The following is a 9563-nucleotide window of genomic DNA, read 5'->3' on the forward strand; positions in this document are numbered from 1 at the left end:
GGAGAAATAAAAGAGAAAAAAAGCTTGGAATAGGACAAAACGCCTTAGCGAAACCAATTATATGGGTTTGGTATGATCGCTTGGCTATCCTGGAGACAACTCAATGGGAAATACCTTAAGTAAATCAGTTGATATTAAACATACTACTTAAATCTGCCGATTGTTTCCACTACTTCGCATTTGCGAATAATAAATATGGCTTATTAACATATAAGAAGCTACTAAAAGAAATATTGTGTTCCCTGAACGTCTCCAATATTTTTCTCTCTCACTTGGATAGAATGATCGACAGATTTGCTTACAACATTGTGACATATTCCAGAGGTAACAGAGAAATTGTATCCATACTAATTAATCTGGAAAAGCCTGAGATGAGAGAGATGCAAGCTGTACCAAAAATTTCAAATGAACATACAACTTCCATGCAGTTGAAGGTAATTCTGATCACATCAACAAAAATTTACATAAGAGAAGAAAATTACACTAGCTTAACATCATTGTGATCTTTCAGCTCCACTGATGAGGTTCTTGAACTGGTCACATGACGGATTTCTGTATATCACTTTTTATAGTTAGTAAAACATGTGCAAACTGACTGACATTTAATCTAAAGTATAGCCTGAATTTTGTGTCGTCATTTACAAGGTACTTGTTAATCAAAACGTAAGAACAGCCTTCATAGCCTGATGTCCGGGCAACTCCAGCAACATCTGTCTGTTGCTGCAGACAGCAGAGTCAGCGCTTCGCTTGGTATTCTTGCTGGCGCTTGTCTTTCTCTTGTAATGTTAATAAAATGGCAACAATGGACATCTTGATGGCAGCCGCTTTTACTCGATATCCTTTATAGGGCCAGAGAGACAACAATCATCACAACAGATTCATTCTGGGCAAATTAAGGGATGCGGTAGCAGTAGAATAACAGACTACGACAAAGTACAGAATAAATTTCCTCTCTTATTGTCTGAAAACGAGAGATGATATTAAAGTTACAAGTAGGACAGCTGACAAACAGGTAACATGAAAATTATAATTTATTTTGTGAGAGGAAGTTTGTCAGAGAGCTTCTTATTTGGACAGGTTTATCTGAGACCATGTTAAAATTTCGTCCTGCTTCTTGAGTGTCTTGCTAAGAAAATTCGATTTCTGCCATCAGTTGCTCATCGACACTCAGAGATCCACATTATGTAGAACTCATACGATTGACAATAGCCTCAGCAAATTGTGGTGAAGTTTCTATTGGCTATTAAATTTTTCCTATATAGCGCTCATTATTCTGTAAACAGATTCAAATATTTCTCATTCTCTGGAAACGTCTTCATTAAAATATTCTTTTACTCTATCTAAAACCTGTCGGCTGTGAGGTTTGACAAAAGACTCAACAATATGTATGCCTCATCTCCAATGAGTACAAAGGGCAGTAAAACTGACGACAGTCTGCGGTAGTGGAGTGTCTGGCAGCATATTAAGGTTCTGTTCTTTCATTGAGAGAAATACACTAACTTTTTTGTCTCATAGACCAAGTGCCAATTTTATTTCTGTTTTTGTACACCCCCTGGCTCTCACATACTGAATTTTTACAAATTCATCAGCTTGAAATGCGTTTTCGATAGCTGATAAAGTGCTACTCGCTTTGACAGGTTTAACTGTAGAAGAGTAGAGTGAAAGACTTAATAAGAGTTATGTTTTATATATTTTGACTTAAATGACACAAAATGTAAGTTTTTTAAATTTACTGTATAGATACTTTAAATAGGATTGATGAGCTTGATACTTTATTAACAGATTTTCAGCATTTGGCATGAGTTTAGTTAGATTTTATCTTAAATCTCCTTGGTCACTCACTTCCAACCATTTTTTTATATGCACATATGCAACAACCACTTTGAAATTCCTTTCCATAAGGTAGGAAGGTGAAAAATGAAATTGAACAGATTTTTATCACAGCACTTAGTTCACTGAACGGTTGCCACCACCAGATTCCAACACTGTTATAAGAATGTAATGGATCTGTTTTGTATATTACCTTATATTACCTTAATACACTAATAATTATATCATATGCAATAAATTCCAAATTAAACAAAGAACAAGATAATCACAGTGTCAGAAAAATAAACAAAGTGGTAATCTCCACCTAGTGGATAATTTAATATGTAAGTGATTATGAAGTACTAACATATCAAACTCACAAAACTTAGTCAATTGGTAGGACCATCTGAAATTTTCACATTATTTTTAATTAACATATGAAGAAAACGTGTTACAACATGTCAACCAGTTTTGTTCATTGGTCGATCTACGGCACACAATGTCCAAATAAACATAAGAACCGCTATTTTCTATCTTTATAAGCAACTTATGTATCAAAGTTTACTAATGTTCTAAGTAATTATATGAGACTAACGAAATAACTAAACTCAACACATGTAAACAAATCGTCAAAAGATAGTTTCTGTGTAAAAGACAGAATTATGGTAAATTTTAATTGAACGCTCTGTTAAAATGTATGTCGAGAAAATAATAGGAGCACCATACTTAATTTTGTTGTTCTGTAATTTTGAAGTATTTATGGAGACTATGTTATATACTCATTCTAACATTCTGTAGTGAATGATTTATAGCTGCCAAAACAATTTACAGGTGTGACAAGAGAACCAATCCATAAACGATTTGTTATAGTCAGTAAAAAATGGTTGCTGTTGACAATATTTTTGGCGACATTTTACGCAATGCAGGTATATTTGTGTGTGTGTGTACATGTATTGAGCATGTGTGTTCACACACACAGGTATATGCATCCTCATTTTTTAAACTTACTGCCCACTGCTATCTTTAATATTTAAATCTCCTGTCTATTTCCAAGTTTCCTGCCAGTTATCATATTGAAAACGTCATGTGACTACAGTACCAAGACTGCAGTGCTGACTAGAAGCAGACACAATGAGTTTCAAAGGCCTCATAGTCATACTAATAATGGCCCATGGCAGTTATATCAAGCTCTAAGTGTCTGTTCTTTGACAGCTTGAAATATTTGACCAATCAGTTCACACTATGAAAAAGGCAATTTATTGTAAAATATTGTTAGGCCTGCTATAATGGATCGAGATGAAGACATTTTCGACGAAATGTTGGCCTGTCCAGTTTCAAAATCGTCTTCTTTGTCTGTGAGTAGTAACACATCCCTTGCCACAGAAGGAACGGCTGGAGAATGTCACACAAGAGACAGTCAGTAACTGATGTTCAAAATAAATTGATGGATGTTGAGAAGAGAAAACTTAAACTTCCAGCCGAAGATAAAGTCAAATCAGTCTAAGTTTCAGGGTTTTTGGACAGCCTCCTGCCACACTTAGGCAAACTTTCAGATGAGAAAATATGGTATTGATGTTGGATGTTCAGTAACTCGTTTATAAACATATCACTTTCACCGCCACAAAACTACTATCGAATGTGTCTTTTTATAATCAGTAATGAGATCTACCAGATCATCATATTACTGGTGGTATATTTGTATCTCCCAGCATTTATTGTTAACAGTCTCGAAACACACAAGCAAACCTACCTTTGTGTCAACTGCCGATTTTATTTAAACTCAGAACCTTTGTAGAGTAGTAAAAAATAATACACACCTTTATTATATTGGCAATGGTGCAATTTTAAGGGTGAAAACGCCCTCTGAAAGATAATATGACATATTTGGTTCTGGGAGAATACTTCTGAAACCATGAGAAATAAACAACAATGTTTCAAATATTAAAACTAATGTTCTTAAAGAGAGTACAATCAGATTTTTCAGTAATATGGTATTTTGCAAAATACCCTCACTACAATCAATTAATTCTAAAAATTACAAAATTCTTAGGATAAAAAAAGAAAACATCACGCCAAATTCAGCCACATAAAACAATCTTGGTTTTCAAAATGTCATTTTTACAAAAGAATCCGTAAATCACTCACTTTGGAATGGGTCGCCATGCTGCCAGATGCAGCTTGCATGCATGATTTTTCCAGGTGCCTCTAATTTGCAATGACTCTATGATGTGGGGTTTGGGGCTACCATCCACTCACCATTCAGGGTATATATAGACACCCATGGAGACTGTCAGGGCTAGTTGCTTGTCCCTTTGTCTGCATGCCATGAGTGCTGCAGAATTTCATAGTCCTTAATAGAGTCCACCGCCGATTGTGGTACTGTCTTCAATCCATAATATTCATTGCTGCAGTAAATATAGGATATCTCTACTAATTTGTATTTCTTCAAGCATTCTTTTTTTTCTTTTTTTAGTCAGTTTCCTATGTTCCAGGAAATGCAATGGCACTAAATCCAAAGAACATTATTAAGTTATGAACAATGGGGTCTGACCTGCCTGACAGTTGAAACTGTTATCAGTGAAAGTGAGAAAACATTTGTTTTGCAGTTCTCTAACTGACAAAAGATGCCTTTCAGGATGGTCTGCATATAGAAAGTTAAACTACTTTCAATTCAGACAAAGCACATGTTATTCTACAAACAGTGGGAAATGATGATGATGATTACATTAAGGGTGTTAAGAATACTAATTTAAATTCATCTATTGGATGTACAGAAGAAGGCAATGAGGGATATAAACATAAAGTTAGTGAATTTTGGAAATCGGGGAAAAAATATAAATTAAAGTTTGCGGCAGTCAAAGCCAGATTCAAATGTTTTCCTTCAAAGAAACAGCTACACATTTCGTATAAGACATTTCAAAAGGGAGAAGTCTGTGCATAAAGCTCCACAATATTTGAAAATATGTATGGACTTATTTGAAGATGCTCTACAAAAATAATTATCAGTTCACGAAGGATATTCACAGATGGGCTTTGAATGCTGGAAAACAATTAAAATCATTGGCAGATTTCTATAACACATCTGTAGAATGGATATATATAATTTCAAATAGAAACACTACATTATTTCTAGAAAAATTAGTAAATTTTTAATGGAGAAAACCTTAAAAGATGTAGGTAAACTAAAAATAGAACTACTAAATTTGCTGAAAAAGTAATACCAGAAATCTCACTAGTTGGAGAAGAGAATCCTTTTAACTCTGATCAGTCAGTTCTTTCAAAGGACATAAAATTGAAACAATACCCCAACCACCAAACTCTATGACCGCAGTTATGCAATTCAGGCTATTACATCAACAAGTCGTTCTTTTTTTGTCACAGCTGTTAATTATTCTGCAAAAAAAACGGGGGATTTGGCCCTTGAGTAACATCATATCTTTTTACTCCTGATAATGTTCTTCTGTTAGCCTCACAATCAGGTAAGATGACAACTAACCTTGTAAAAACGGAAACGTCTCTGTAAAGTTGCTTCATAGGACTGTTGTTCCATCTGATTCTGTTTACATCTTATTCTCTACACTGTTTATCTGCAGTATAGTTCTTTTAACTCTCCCAGAAGGACTGAACAGGGGAGCTGACGAAAATTCAGTGTTTATTTGGTGTTAAGTGCAAGCAACTTGTGCTTTGCATCAGTATGTCAATACTTTATGTGATCCATTTATTTCCCATATGTAATCCAGATCCACATTTATCATATCCTTCCTTTACCTTCCTTGCTTGTGCTAGAATGTGAATAATAGGTGTTTCCATGTGACTTTTGCTGTTTGTTTTGTGTTTAGAAAATGAGTTGCTTCTGGTCTGATGGAGCACAGGTTAACCAACCTCACATGTCTTGCGTGGGCAGGGAGGTCTGTCCCTTGGGTTAGAGAGTTGTCAGTGTGTTATGTCGGTGGCAGAAACGATCCCTCTGGTCGCCTTCTTTTCACACATGGGTCTTCTGGGTTCTCTGAGCAGAGTGACACTGTCTTGCTAGCTTTTAGTGAGTGTGGTTCATTAGCTCTTAACTAAGCCTTATGCCGTCAGTGATGAGATATATCATAGCTTTAACCACAGTCTTCATGTGTTAAGTCATTGGGTATACTTAAGTTCTTCACCCTAACTAAAGTGTTCTAATGAATTCTTCGGGCTGTGCCACGCATTGTTGATGATTTGATGCTTGAATGCTTCAGTTTATGATTTTAGCCATGGTCGATGTTTGCTTTGTTCTTTTGGAACATTGTGGTGTGGAGTGTGTGCCTCAGAATATGGTTAGGCTGACGTAAAGTGCTTTTAATCTTTTGTGAATATAAGAGTAATTATGACTTCGTATGTATGTGCCATATTTCAATCATTTACTGTACTTTCCTTTCACTGTTACAGTTTCTGTCTTATTTTGGTGTTGTCCCACATGTTCTTTATTCTGTGAGCCTTCAGCTCTGTTATTCCGTCTCAATACATTTTCCAGTCTAGTTTCGTTGATCGTTACCAGGTGAACTAATTGAGCTATCACATTTTCCTGCTTTGTGTGAACTTATGATATCTGCCTTTGTTTAGTGGGTACCATGTGTTGTTTGAACCACTAGCAACTGTAGTAGTGCAAAGGATGTTCTAGCACACATTGTGAGTTGCCTACATCAGGGGCATGTATACATTCAGGGTGAACCTATTGTTTTCTTTTGATTGATAGGTGCTTAACCTATCATCCTGCTAAATGGGTTATGACCGCCTGGGGATAATCCTTTCCTCTGATTGACAGGTCCTTGACCAATTGTTCCCCTATCCATCCACTCCCACTCCTCCTTCCCTTCCCCCTCCTCCTTCCCAATCCCTCTTGGAGCTCCCCTCACCGATACAATCACACTTCTAATATTAATTTGATTGACTTACTATTTAAATTGATCAATTCATTAACACCTCCCCTCTGGTAACCCCCCTAGCCTTCCCCCTCCCCTACCACTTCAAATGTTGGGAAAAAGACTCAGTTGATCAGTCATTTGGAGGGAAATCGATTGCAGTGCATGGAATATAGCTTAAACAGTTTAGACTATGTGTGGAATATTATTTATTTAAAGAATTTATGAGATTCAAGGCGATGTATGGAAACAGGATACAAGGTGATATATGAAATATAGTTTATTTAAAGAATTTTTCAGGAAAATAGATCTCAATATGGAACATTTAAATAATTGTAGTGCTTTTTTATTCTGATAACACTTGGAAATGCTGAGCAGGCTTAGTTTATATTTGCTGCCAGAGTCACGGATGTTAAGGCTCTTATTATTTACTTTCCTCACTTTTCGAAGCACACTGGTGTCTTAGCACAGATGGGAAATCAGAAGATTTACATATCTAAGAGTTTGTGGCATATTTCAAAACCCACCTTCAGTTTCTGCAGATGGACAAATTACTAGAATCTCAGCGGCAAACTATTTTGTACATATCGAGAAGCATGCAGCAGTCATATTGCAGTGACAGTTAAACCCTGAAAATATGATCTATAGATCATGAATGGAATGAAATGCGATATAGTAGCCAGAGCTTGGGGTCTCCTGCGAGTGTGTCTATCATCAGGGCACCGCCATGAAGATCCAAATAGCCCAATGTCATAATTACAGATCACACTACTAAATACCACTAACCATTGACTGGCTGCAGCCTCCTTTGATCTCGGGCCCCCAAACAAAGCATCAAGTAGTGGAATTCTGTTGATCAGGAAATTCCAGTCCCTCTTCCTGTCTGTGTCTTTCGCAAGAGGCCACTCCCTCATTGTCTGTGTGAAGCAACTTCCCAAAACATGCAGGCAGATGTTTCCATATCTTGTCAGAATACAGTGTTCCTACTGACTACTGCTGAAGACAAAGGGAGAGCTGATACAATTTTGATATCAGAAACAGAGTGAAATAAGTCATTTGCACTACCCTTTAAAGTTATTTGCTAAGCAATTTACAGCAGTCAAATAGATCACTTAAAATACTGATCTCTACCTTATAATGATTCTTCATAAAAAACAAATCTTTAATGTTTGAGTATCACACACAAACATTATGCAAATCAAGTAATGAAATTTCTGCCACAAATAGAGCATAGCACTTGTATTCACAGATGTTTGAGAACACAAACACCCTCCTCCAACACATCGTTCCACTAAACATATCCCATGAAAGAAAAATTCTAGCGATCAGTGTTGCAGATGGCTTCCATGACCGACTGTAGACCCGGGTTAGTGTTTGAGTGTGGATCTGCCACGGGTTATATCTGGAGTGATGTTTGGATGCAGATCAACAATGTACCACACTCGGGATAGGGTTTGAAGGTGGATCTGTGGCACAATATATCCAGAGTGGTGTTCAGAGGCAGATCTACAACATGTCATATCTGGGATGGGGCTGGAAAGTGGACCAACCACACATTACATCCAGAGATATGTTCTGTGTTTGAAGTTAGTTTCAGCAGCAGGTTGGACTGGATCATGGGAACCATATGCAACACATACATACTGAAAACAGAACAAACGCACTGCAACAGTAGAATATGTGATTGGATGTATTCGAGTACAGTGCTATACTGTACTGCCCGACAACGAACATAGTGCCTTTGAACTAGGTATTTTCAACTGTTCTACATTTACAGGCAATTATAGAATATGGAATGAGAAGTGATGTCATGAAGACATAAAATCGATAATTACGAAAAATGATGGAAAATACGTGTAAATTGAGGAAAATACGCCGAAATGCAGGGAAATTGAGGGAGTACTTTCATGTCTTCTGCTTGGTGCAGAACAATTCTTGCACATGGGAACGAATATATGGCAAGAAGAGGAATACGAGAAAACTTTGACTTGGAAGTGCCGGAAACCAGTGAAACAGTCATTTTTTTCGTTGAGTCAATATCATACTGTATGTCTATTGATGTAACAGTGATTCGCGCGAGTTGACTGCTGTATTTCCCTCTTTCCTGGAAAAAAGAGAACCATTTGTATCTAACCTTACTTGCATCCGTGTTAAAGGATGACCGAGAGTAAATGGAGTGAGCAGTTAAGATGGAGTTGCAACGAGGTATGATTAAATGGTAGACTGGTGATGCATTCTAGAGAGAGAGGGAGATGTTGCTGCAGGTCATTTGACCATTTTTTCCGTTATTCTGTCGGGATGTGTCAGTTGTGTGACATAACCTGCGTTCTGCTCTTATACAACTTTGTGTGCTGTGACTTACAACACTGTCTGCTTGCGATTGTTAACAGCAGACGTCTCAATCATCAGGGAACTTCCATCGTATATGTGATGAAAAATGTCCATGCTGTTTCGACATGTTCCTCTATATGAACGAAGATTTATGTGACATACTCCATTCCCCTGCCGCATCTTGGGCATAAAATGGAGTCCTCAGTTTCATAACTACAGTGATTCAAGTTAGCAACAGGTGTTTGTGAAGTATTGCAATCACTGTGCACACATCTGCTTGACAAATTCCTTCTACATAGTTATTGGCGGCATGACTTCTAATTTCACATGTCAAATACCGCTGCTACGCGGTTGTCTCTTTCTTTGAATGAGGTATTCTCCATTACTAACGATAATTTTTTATAGAACTGATGTAAGCACAGTACAATTTCTGAACTGTGATTGGATATGAACAGTGGGCGCTATATACCTATGGAATGCTATGTTGTGCATGTATCACAAATAATCGATGTTTTAAGGACGTAGTTTTTT

Source organism: Schistocerca americana, chromosome 5, assembly GCF_021461395.2.
Source record: "Schistocerca americana isolate TAMUIC-IGC-003095 chromosome 5, iqSchAmer2.1, whole genome shotgun sequence".
Classification (NCBI taxonomy): Eukaryota; Metazoa; Arthropoda; class Insecta; order Orthoptera; family Acrididae; genus Schistocerca; species Schistocerca americana.